The sequence below is a fragment of the Lithobates pipiens genome, unplaced genomic scaffold (genome assembly GCF_037356315.1).
Source record: "Lithobates pipiens isolate NorthernLeopardFrog02 unplaced genomic scaffold, aLitPip1_a1.2 Scaffold_19, whole genome shotgun sequence".
Taxonomy (NCBI): Eukaryota; Metazoa; Chordata; class Amphibia; order Anura; family Ranidae; genus Lithobates; species Lithobates pipiens.
Genome location: NW_027507764.1, coordinates 552,068,326 through 552,081,152, shown reverse-complemented (window position 1 = coordinate 552,081,152; position 12,827 = coordinate 552,068,326). Strand labels below are relative to the sequence as shown.

The 12,827-nt window shown below is 42.9% G+C and overlaps 1 protein-coding gene across 3 annotated transcripts in view; it reads left to right on the top strand.

Moving 5' to 3' along the window:
• Positions 1 to 12,827, top strand: part of COL14A1 (collagen type XIV alpha 1 chain) — a 258,472-nt gene that overhangs the window by 82,509 nt on the left and 163,136 nt on the right. The gene's annotated exons all lie outside the window — the stretch shown is intronic.

Below are 12,827 nucleotides of genomic sequence, written 5' to 3'. Positions count from 1 at the left end.
GCTGGGCAGTATTAGTACCATCACTTCACATTGAGATATTGGGACACAGCACAGGACTAAAACTTCAAGGGACGAGAGAATTTACACTGGGATAGTTGGCAAGTATGCTGCTTTAGGCCCCACAATAATGACAGGGCTCTTTTGCCCTGCCTTAAAGACGGCCCTGATTTTGCGAGTGGCTAGTGAAGGGACAGGTCACCTGCCTGACAAGGACAGGTTCCGAAGGAATAGTGAAAGCGTAGGGACTACACCAACCTTCCTGGAAAGCTTCCCCTTTGGGTACGAACTGCCCAGCAGTGGCGATCGCTCATACTGGGAGCAGGGGCCATGCCCTCCCAATCCATGCGCCCAGCCCCTAATCTACATGCAGGTTGCCGGACGCATGGATTTCAATGGAGTTTTTTTTTTTTAAGCACATGATTAAAGTCTGAGGCTCTAAGGCTGCTTTCACACTGGGGCGGTATTCAGGCGTTACAGCGCTAAAAATAGCGCCTGTGTAACGCCTGAAAAAAACCGGCCCCTTTAACTCCAGTGTGAAAGCCGGAGGGCTTTCACACTGGAGCGATGCGCTGGCAGGACGGTGAAAAAAGTCCTGCTAGCCACATCTTTGCAGCGGTGAAGGAGCGGTGTATTCACCGCTCCTATACCGCTCCTACCCATTGAAATCAATGGGACACCGCGGCAATACCGCCGGCAAAGCGCCGCTGCAGCGGCGCTTTGCGGGCGGGTTTAACCCCTTTTCGGCCGCTAGCGGGGGTTAAAACCACAAAAGTAGCGGCGCTTTACCGCCGACGCCGCTCCCGCCCCAGTGTGAAAGCAGCCTAACTGGCTTCAAAAAGGGTGGGCTCGGGGTGCCGATCCCTGCTCCCCGAGCCCACCCATTTGCGTGGCATTAGCAAATTAATATTCACTAATGCCTTCCTGTTTCTCTTCTCGGCCAATCAGGCCCAACTGGCCATGAGTCCTGAGTCCTGATTGGCCAGGAGGAGAAGCGACTGCCAGGACTCAGGAGGAGACGCAGGGGGGAAGCCACCGAAGCCATGACCTGCATGGGGTAAGTGCGGGCCCAGGGGACGACAGGCGAGCATAGCGGCAATCAATGGTTTAAGTGAGGGGGAGTAAAGTGACAATCAATCGATCGAGCGACGGGGGGTGGTTGGCTGGCTGGGGGGAAGAAAATTGAGCACCAACTGCCACTGCTGGCCAGGCCACATCCGGCTCCTTGTGGCACACACTGTCTGCATCTTTGGATCTCCAGTCTACTGTCCCATCACTGTTACACTTGGTGGGTGCCCCGTGTGGGTTGCTTCCCCACTGGGCCTGTGTTGTGAACTGTTGAACTTTTGTTACAATATATTCCTAATACCGCACTTGGACTCCATGTGCTCTCTGCCTACTGCATCACGCTGCGCCTACCCACAAGGGGCCACAGGGACATTTAGAGGATGATTAATAAAAGGAAATAGCCTGTGTACTTTGCAAACTGCAGTTGCTCCAGAGCTTAGTATATTAGGTAAAGCTTCAAAGCCTTGCAAAAAATATCTAATCGCATGCAAGAGAAATGAATACAAACACAATTTTTGCATGCACATTTGATTGGATGATGGAAGTCAGCAGAGCTTCTGCTCATTTACTAAGCTCTGGAGAAACTGCACTTTGCAAAGTGCACAGTCTATTCGTCTTTAGTAAATCACTAGTCATATAGACAAATAAGGCACCGACTTAAAGAAAAGCACTAAAGGAAGAACAAATAAAGAAAAAACTGTTTTATGACAATAATGTTTTAATTTTATATTCCACATTTCAGATATTTATACTTACTGAAATAAAAGAATAACAGGAAGTACGGTGAATTTCGAAGTTAGGGTATTTTCTTTCATACAACATTTTAGAATGATCAAATATGGAAATTTAGCAGGAGTGGAGTGGTGATGATATACTGTACAGGGTAACAAAAGAACATGATAGATGGGAGGGTAAATCACACTCCAAAGAACATGAAAGGCCTGTATGTAAGTGTTGTATAAGGATGTTTAATGTGATGGAAACCTGTGATACTCATTTTAAAGTGGTGAAAGAACATACGTTATTATGAATGAGAACATCACAGATTAGAGGCATCCCAACCGAGCCTTCAGATTAGATCAGCTAAATACATTCCAGCTGTATCAAAACCCAAGCTATGCAAAGTCTTGGGCTCATTTACATCAGCCTGAGCGTTGACATTGGGAGGAAGAGAGGAAAGTTCTTCGGTGCCACATATCCACATGTGGTCCTATGGTGGTATGAGAGAGACAACCTCAGCCTGGGATCCCACCAGGCCATGTCCCCAACACATTTCACTCCGCCCCCCGAAGCTTAGTGAAACATGTTGGGAACTTGGCCTGATAGGAGCCAAGACTGAGGTTGTCTCTGTCATACCACCATAGGACTCCATGGATTTGCGGCACCAGGGATCTTTCCTTTTGCTGGCACTCCTGCAGTGGTTGTAGCATCACCCACACTATTCCCTATAGTGATCGAGCCTGAGCGACCCACTAAACAAACTGTGGGTCACACTGAGCGTTAACATGTTGGTTTGTGCACAGGGGCGGACTGACCATTCGCGCACTCGGGCACTGCCCGAGGGCCCCATGCCACCAAGGGGCCCCATCAGGTTTGCCAGCCTCAATAAAACCAGGGACAGTATGTAAAAATCTATGTTTTTCTAAAAATCCCAAGATTATAGCTGCCCCGCCTCTCCAGTACCTTTTCAGTGTGTGTATGTGTATTCTGTGTGTGTATATTGTGTGTCTGTGTGTGTATAATCTATTGCCTGGGGGCCCCATAATATCCTATTGCCCGAGGGCCCCATAATCTTCTCCTATTGGCCGGGGGCCCCATAATCTCCTATTGCCCGGGGGCCCCATAATCTCCTATTGCCCCGGGGCCCCATGAGTTGTCAGTCCGCCCCTGTTTGTGCATTAACCTGATTTGCCTTAGGACAGCCTATGGGCACAGCTTCCATCTGTCCCTGATTTCGAGGGACTGTCCCTCATTCGGAGAAATGCCCCTCTGTGCCTCTTTCCTCCTCATTTGTCCCTCATTTTGGTCTGATCCATATAGTTGTATATAAAATGCACTATTTATCTTTCAAAAAGTGTTTCCCAGAGCTAAACCTTTTAATCCAATTTCTAAATTGCTGCATTTGTAAATTCCAAAGGCCAGTATAAAGGAATAGTAGTGGTAAAAAAGCACTTGTGGGTTTAACCAATCATTTTTTTTGTACAATTTTTCTTAAAGGGGGTGTGGCGGGGGTGTGTCCTATGCCTACATACTTTTGCTAATAGATGTCCTTCATTCCCATCTCAGAAAGTTGGGAGGTATGTATGGGTATGGATCGCCGTGTAGGTTGAGAAGGTGCATTGTGTGCCATTCAGCATAAATGGCACTGCATTCCATGGGTGCGTGTATGGTGTGCCACTGTGCACCACTGTAATGTGCGCATTACCTTAGTTGATGGTGATTATGCTGTCCATACAGTTGTTGTCTTTAGAAAGTAGAGAAGCCTGTCCCCTACCAGCATTCTTCATAGAAGGACTCTTACAACATTGATTTTTAAAACGAATGTGCAGTTATTCCTTAGGCCTCTTTCACACTGTTGTGGGAGTGGCATTGGCGGTAAAACGTCGATATTTTTAGCGCTGCTTTACCGTCGTTTTAGTGGCGGTATTCGGCCACTAGCAGGGGCGGTTTTACCCCCCTGCTAGCGACAAAGAAAGGGTTAAAACCACTGCAAAGCGCTGCTGCATCAGCGCTTTGCCGGTGGCATAGCCATGCTGTCCCGTTGATTTCAATGGGCAGGAGCGGTGGAGGAGCGGTATACACACCACTCCTTCACCACTCCAAAGATGCTGCTAGCATGACTTTTTTACCGTCCTGCCAGCGCACCGCTCCATTGTGAAAGCCCTCTGGGCTTTCACACTGGAGACACAGCAGAGGCTCTTTCAGGGAGCTTTGCAGGTGCTATTTTTAGCACTGTATTGCCTGCAAAGTGCCCCAGTGTGAAAGGGGTCTTAAAGTGTTACTAAACTCAGGAGCCTGCATTCACTATATCTGGTCTCCCACAGTACACAGAACATGGAAATGCAATTATTTTAGTAAATATAAACTGCTAAATACATTTTATTATCAGCAGTATATAGTCTTGTGACTTCTATTAGTGCCTGGTTAAAGTGGTTGTAAACCCTTACAAACCACTTTGACCTACAGGTAAGCCTAGATTAAGGCTTACCTGTAGGTCCAAGCAATATCTCCTAAACCTATATGGTTTAGGAGATATTTGCCTGAAAACGGGCACCGCTGTCTACGGCGCATGCGCCGTAGACAGCGGCGCGCAGGCGCACTGAGCGCGACATTCTCAGCGACGGAGCTGCCGCGCGTGTCGGCTCCCGTGCACATGCGCGGGAGTGACGTCATCGCGGCTTTGCCGAATGACAGCGGCGGAGCTGCGAGACCCCACCAACAAGATGGATGCGGCGGACTACAGGGGACAGCGGCGACTTCGCTGGCTCCTGTGTCAGGTAAGTGACACATAATGGGCTACTATGCGATGCATAGTAGTCCATTATGCTTTGCCTTTGCAGGGAATGAAAGAGGAGGTAAACTCATCAGGGTTTACTTCCTCTTTAAAGCTTGTAAGAGGAGTTTTCCTCTGACTGTCCTATGAGGCTGCATGACCCCTAACCCTCTGTCTGGACAGTGACGATTGTCCGTGTGCTGATCACATGCACCTTCCCAAGAAAAAATAAACTCTCTAGCAATACACACCAAACTGAGCATGTGCAAGTCTCTGCAAAGCTAGGAGATAGATTAGGGACTGTGGAAGAAGGGGGAGGATCAGAGAAGACAGGATCAAACAGCCTTTATAGACAGTGCTAAGGATTTATCCCTTGGGATCCACAGTGAGTATAACGAGCATGCTTTACTGCATGTACAGACTGTTGTGGGTTTAGTAACTTTTTAGGATGACAAATATATGTGGTAATTACAGGTAAGCCTTATTTTACCTTCGGTGTGAATACAGGTTCAAATAAAATAAATATATTTTAGACTTTTTAAATGCAGGCTGATTTTGGCTTTCCACGTTGCTTGTAGAATTCTTTTTAAATGCGGAAATTCTTTGCAATTTTGTATGTAATATGCGAGCGCAGCCAGTATTTCCAGTTTTGGCCGAGATGTTGATATAAACTCCATGTGGCACTCTCATCTCTCCTGATCCTAATGAGACTCACATCTGTCTTCTGGCCGCCGATCACAGCGCAAAGCATGCCACTACCACTTTCCACTGGCTTACTAGTTTTACAGTAGTTCATTTTGGAGACTGTAGCCAAAATGTCAAATAGTTGACTTCATTATATATATTTTTATGTATTTTTTTTTTCCATTTAAAGTGAAGCTTAAAGTTAGCCTGTTACCCTATAATGGTGCATCTGATTTCTAATTTTAGTATAATCAAATTTAAGATATTAAAGTTAAATGCCATTAAAAAAAAAAGTACATTCATCTGATCTGAGTTTTGATAATTTTTTTTTTTTTATTATCATTGGCAAACATTCTCAAGTGCTTTCTTCTTTTTGTATGGCTTAGTTAAGGAGACACAATATGAGGGGTGATAAAAAAACTTTTATTTGTTTTTTTTAAGGAGCTATTTGTAGTTCTTCCATGTACCTTAATTCCCTGGTCTGTAGCATTGAAGGTCCCAATGAGCACAGTGGCTTCCATCATTCGTAAATAGAAGAAGTTTGGAACCACCGGGACTCTTCCTAGAGCGGGCCGCCCAGCCAAACTGAGTGATGGCGAGAGAAGGGCCTTAGTCAGGGAGGTGACCAAGAACCGGATGGTCACTCTGACAGAGCACCATCGTTTCTCTGTGGAGAGAGGAGAACTTTCCAGAAGAACAACCATCTCTGCAGCACTTCACAAATCAGACCTGTATGGTAGAGTGGACAGGTGGAAGCCACTCCTCAGTAAAAAGCACATGTCTGGAGTTTGCCAAAAGGACCTGAAGGACTCTCAGACCATGAGAAACAAAATTCTCTGGTCTGATGAAACAAAGATTGAACTCTTTGGCCTGAATGGCAAATGTCATGTCTCCAGGCACAGCTCATCACCTGGCCAATACCATCCTTACAGTGAAGCATGGTGGTGGCAGCATCATGCTGTGGGGATGTTTTTCAGTGGCAGGTACTGGGAGGCTAGTCAGGATCGAGGGAAAGATGAATGCAGCAATGTACAGAAACATCCTTGATGAAAACCTGCTCCAGAGCGCTCTGGACCCCAGACTGGTGTGAAGGTTCATCTTCCAACAGGACAATGTCCCTAAGCACACAGCCAAGATAACAAAGGAGTGGCTACGGGACAACTCTGTGAATGTCCTTGAGTGGCCCAACCAGAGCCCAGACTTGAACCCGATTAAACATCTCTGAAGATATCTGAAAATGGCTGTGCACCGACGCTCCCCATCCAACCTGATGGAGCTAGGTGTGCCAAGCTTGTAGTATCATACTCAAAAAGACTTGAGGCTGTAATTGGTGCCAAAACTGCTTCAACAAAGTATTGAGCAAAGGCTGTGAATACTTATGTATATAGCATTTTTTTTAATACATTAGCAAAGATTTCAAACCAACTTCTTTCACATTGTCATCATGGGGTATTGTTTGTAGAATTTTGATCAAAATAATGAATTTAATCCATTTGGAATAAGGCTGTAACATAACAAAATATGGAAAAAGTGAACGCTGGATGCACTGTATAGATCAGGCTGCATTCACACCTGAGTGTAGCGTTTTCAAGTGTTTTTTGCAGCGTTTTTACCACGCTTTGCCGCGATTTTGTGCAGGGCAAAAGGTCACCAATGTTAAAAGAAGAAAAACGCCCAAATCTGCTCAATTCGAGCGACAAAAAATGGTCCGGAACTTGTTTGAGCTTCAGGCGTTCGGCTTCAGGCGACATGTAGTGGAGATGTCAACCATCTCCATTGAGAATAATAGAATTTTTCCCCTCTAGCATTTTGTAGCTTCAGGCTTCAAGCTACAAAACGCTCAGGTGTGAATGGGGTCTCAATGTAAGCACCCTTGTCAGTGGTAAATTATTTGTCTTAACCCTCTAACAAGTGAATGGGCTCTAACAGTTTAAAAATTTACAGTATTTATATTCTTAAAAAAGACACTGACCCCGGAAAAGCTAATTCTCTAGAAATGCAGCAATTTTTATTTTTTTTGGCCAGGATATAAAGACTCGGAGCCGTGCTTCTCTCAGCTTCACCTTATTTTAAGTGTGCATTTGTAAACTTTTTCTGGAGAGTCATAAAGTGAATTCCGTTAAACTACTAAGGATTGACATCTGCAGCGTGTGTGAGAACAGCACTAGAGGGGATTATTGTAGAAGATTCAGAGCTAATAGGTATTGTACAGCCTAGACTAGAGGTTCATAACCTCCATAGAGGGACATCCAAGGTGGGGCACAATAAATATATATGATGGAAAACTAAACAGAAAAAGGAAGAATAAAGGTGGAAGGTCTACTTTTCTCTCTGCTGCTTCTCTTTGCTTCTCTTTGCTTCTCCGGATAACAATCAAGCTGTGATAGTAATATTCCACTGTATTATTGTACTATATTATTGTCTTCTGGTGAAAACTGACTATGAATGTCCTAGTACACTGCCTTATGCATTCAGTCATTCCATATATATATAAAAAACGATGTTCTTCTGGAAAAAAAAAAAAAAAAGATGTTCTTATTCTCCAAAAAATAATCCATACACACTAGACTTTTTTTTTTTTTCTTTTTACCTTAACCACTTCAGCCCCGGAAGATGTTACCCCTTTCTGATCAGACAGTTTTTTGTGATTCGGCACTGCATTGCGATAATTGTGCGGTCGTGAGACATTGTACCTAAACAAAACTGACGTCCTTTTTTTCCCCACAAATAGAGCTTTCTTTTGGTGGTAATTGATCACCTCTGCGGTTTTTATTTTTTTGGTCTATAAACAAAAAAAAGAGCATCAATTTTGAAAAAAAAAGAAATATTTTTTACGTTTTTCTATAATAAATATCCCTAAAAAATATATTAAAAAACAAATTTCTTACTCAATTTAGGCCGATATGTATTCTTCTACATATTTTTGGTATTTTGCCCAAGCCAATTTTCAATTTTCAGCGCTGTCGCAATTTTTGTGATAATTGCGCGGTCGTGCTACGCTGTACTCAAATGAAATATTTATAATTTTATCCCCACAAATAGAGCTTTTTTTTTGTGGTATTTGATCATCTCTGCGGTTTTTATTTTTTTGCGCTATAAACAAAAGAACAGCGACAAGTTTGAAAAAAAACACAATATTTTTTACTTTTTGCTATAATAAATATCCCAATTTTTTTTTTCCTCAGTTTAGGCCAATATGTATTCTTCTATTAAAAATCGCAATAAGCGTATATTGATTGGTTTGCACAAAAGTTATAGCGTCTACAAAATAGGGGATAGATTTATGCCATTTTTTTATTAGTCATTTTTTTTCATTAGTAATGGCGGCGATCTGCGATTTTTATCGTGACTGTGACATTATGGCGGACAATTTTGACACTATTTTGGGACCATTGTCATTTATACAGCGATCAGTGCTATAAAAATGCACTGATTCCTGTGTAAATGACACTGGCAGGGAAGGGGTTAAACACTAGGGGGTAATCAAGGGGTTAAGTGTGTCCTAGGGAGGTGTTCTAACTGTGGGGGGATGGGCTACCACTGACATGACAGCGATCACTGCTCCCGATGACAAAAATTCGGGCCTGATTCATCCCTTTCTATTTGTTTTGTGTACTGTTATCATTAACAGTAAAAGAAAATCCCAACTTTTGGGTTGTCCCCAGAACAGTAATAGATTTGTTTTGTTTTGTTTTGATTCGTTAATCTAGTTATTTTGTTTAGAATTTTCTTAGATGTTACCATTTTTTTCTATTGAAGACGATCAAATCGATAAATTTTTGAATCGGTCGAAAACGAAAATGTTATATTGTTTTCAATTCAAATGCAGCAAAATGAACAAACAAAAGAAACATCTTCATCAAATGATTCCAATGGGGGTTATTTACTAAAGGAAAATCCACTTTGCACTGCAAGTCGCTGTAGATCCGAGGGGGACATGCAAGGAAAATAAAAAAGAGCATTTTAGCTTACACATGATTGGATGATAAAATCAGCAGAGCTTCCACTCATTTCAGATCTACCCCTTAGATTTAGAGCGACTGCACTTCCAAATGCACTTTCAGTGCAAAGTGGGTTTGCCTTTCGTAAATAACCCCCAATGACTCTTTAACCCCCCTGCCGGTATTCCCGAGTCTGGCTCGGGGTGGAATTTTTATACCAAAAGCCGTAACCCCGAGCCAGACTCGGGACTGCATCGCTGGATCCAGGAGGATATTTACTTACCTTCTCCCTCGGATCCAGCGATGTCCCCGCGCTGTACGAGCGAGCTGTATCTCGCTCGATCTATCACGGAGCTGATCTCCGTTCCCTGTGAGCGTTGCGACGCACGGGGACGGAGATCGGCGCCAAATTCAAAAAGTGAAACACACAGTAAACATACAGTATAATGTAATCTTACAGATTACATTGCTGTATGTAAATATTTCACATCCCCTTTGTCCCTAGTGGTCTGCCCAGTGTCCTGCATGCAGTTTTATATTATAAAAACTGTTCTTTATGCCTGGAAACTGGAGATTGTCCATAGCAACCAAACTGTCATTTTACATCAAAAATGGTTTTAGACCAGCTAGAAAACAGCGATAATAAATTAGAATCACTCGCAGAATTGAGCGATATCGATTTGTGGGGAGATCCGTCATCAAATACTGAAAAGTAATGACAGTGACAATTCTGCAACTGAGCAAATTTCAGTGTTTTTGATTTGATTACATTATTGAATAATTTTTATTATTGTTATATTATTATTTGGTACAATTATTTATAGTTATTTATTATATTATAATTTATGATTTCATTTTTCAAACTTTATCATACCCGGGATGTCTGCTAGACTCTGGTTTGGACAGATTTAAGTGAGTTATTCCTAAGAATTGCAGGACTACAATATAAAACGCCAAATTTTCATGCAAAATAATGGTACCGCTTTTAGCACCTAAAATCCGAAATAATCGTACCGCCAGGGAGGTTAAATCACCTTTGGCTTAACAAAAACAGCATTATTTCGAAATGTTACTCCAATAACACACACAGTCTTTGATTTCAGCAATATGTGTAGTGAGAATTTGACTGCAGTTCAATGTAAGATTCAAATTTCAGTCCGAATTTCCGAAATTCAGACAAATTTCGTTACGTTATTCCGAGCATTCAGTAAAATTTGTTTATACTGTAATTCGGGTATTCGGATATATCCGAATCTCTGAATAACGAAAAATTTGTCCGAATATTAATCCGGAACGAAACTAAACGCACATGTCTAATAGAAGGCAAATCTTCCAATACTCTGGTGACATCCCGGGATTCCTTCCCTTTGGACTGATTTCCGCTCACTTCCTGTTTTGGCTGTAGGAGAGGAAGTGAAGGGAACTCTCCCCAATGGGACACAAATGGCAAAAAAAGCCCTCCCTTACTCTATCCAAAATGAAAAAAAGTTTTGCCTACCTTAACCGCTGGCACGGCTGCTCAAATGGGCGTACAAGTACGTCCCCTTTTAGATGCAGCATTGTGGGCGCGCACGCACACGCCGCGTGCTCCATGACCGTAGCCGCAGGTTCCTTTGGACTCGATGTCCACCAGTGTCCCACGATCGTGTCACGGAGCACGTGACAAGGCATTTCCCTGTTCTGCCTAGTGACATGACCGAGATCTACTGCTCCCTGTCATCGGGAGCAGTGATTGCTGTCACGTCCTAGGTAGCCCATCTCCCCTACAGTTAGAATCACTCCCTAGGACACACTTAACCCCTTGATTGCCCCCTAGTGTTTAACCCCTTCCCTGCCAGTGACATTTACTTAGTAGTTGCATTTTTATAGCACTGATCGCTGTATTCATGAAAATGGTCCCAAATAGTGCCAAAATTGTCCGATGTGTCTGCCTTAATATCGCAGTCATGATAAAATTTGCAGATCGCTACCATTACTAATAAAAAAAAAAATTATAATAAAAATGCCATAAAACTATCCCCTATTTTGTAGACGCTATAACTTTTGCGCAAACCAATCAATATAGACTGCAATTTTTTTTTACCAAAAATATGTAGAAGAATACATATCAGCCTAAACTGAGGAAAAAAATATTTTTTTTATATATTTTTGGGGGATATTTTGTATAGCAAAACGTTTTTTCAAAATTGTTGCTCTTTTTTTTTTTATAGCGCAAAAAATAAAAACCACAGAGGTGATCAAATACCACCAAAAGAAAGCTCTATTTGTGGGAAAAAAAAGGACATCAATTTTGTTTGACGTCGCGCAATTGTCAGTTAAAGCGACGCAGTGCTGAATCGCAAAAAGTGCTCTGGTCAGGAAGGGGGTAAAATCTTCCGGGGCTGAAGGGGTTAAGAATATATACTTGAATTTGAACTTTTTTTTTTTTAAATAGAGTTTAGTGTTAGTTTAAGTGATCTTGGCATAAATATACATGCTGGTACTACCTATTTATATTATTCTTGGAGCAGATGTCCGTAATGGAAGCAGTTTGTCTGGGAAATTCATGCTGGATTGATGGTCTGATCATTTAACCAAGAATGCCTGTTCACATCTACAGGGATCCATAGACTCTAAGCCTGTGATGTAATTTGCTTGGTTGGGTGATGATCATCTAATGCCGTGTACACACGATCGGACTTTCCGGCGGACCAGAGTCCATCGGACAATTCGATCATGTGTGGGCTCCAGTGGACTTTTTCTTCCCAAAAGTCCAGCGGACCTAGAAATAAGACTGGCTTCAAATCTGTCCGCCGGACTCGGCTTTTCGTGGACAAACCGTTCGTCTGTGTGCTAGTCTGACGGACTAAAACCGACGCTAGGGCAGCTATTGGCTACTGGCTATGAACGTCCTTATTCTACGTCATCACATTACAATCCGTCTGACTTTTGGAGTGACCGTGTGTCGCCAAGTCCGTTCGTTTGAAAGTCCGGCGGACCTCAGCTGCAAAGTCCGTCGGATTGTCCGCGGGACCAAGTCCGTCGAAAAGTCCGGTCGTGTGTACACGGCATAAGATTTATGAGAATCTCAACATAAATCTGATTTCTCTTGGTGATGGTTTGTTTTCTGTCTGTAGTGGGAGAACTTGATATGACAATGGCTTCCCTAAATGTAGATAATGTAGCTACTTCTTTTTTTAAAGGGAAATATTAATTATATATCAGGTTGATGTCCGGGTTAGGGGAGAAATGGCCTCAAGCATCAGTTTTTTAATTTGTATAATCTAGACCTATAAATATTCCTGGGCAGCCTACATGAAAGTAATTGTTTCTGGTTGTAGTAATGGGACTAAAGCCAAGGCAAGTTAATGACAGATTTCCTGCTAGTGTGCTGTAATCAGCAGGATCTCAGCCCAGTGCATCCTGGGACAATGCTTCCCGCCCAGTAATGTGAGATCGTATCACAGTTCAATCATTTCCACCCTGAAGGCTGACCAGGAATCCTATAGTGTATATGGTATATATCAGGGATATGCAATTAGCGGACCTCCAGATGCTGCAGAACTACAAGTCCCATGAGGCATAGCAAGACTCTGTCAACCACAAGCATGACACCCAGAGGCATGATTGGACTTGTAGTTTTGCAACAGCTGGAGGTCCGCTAA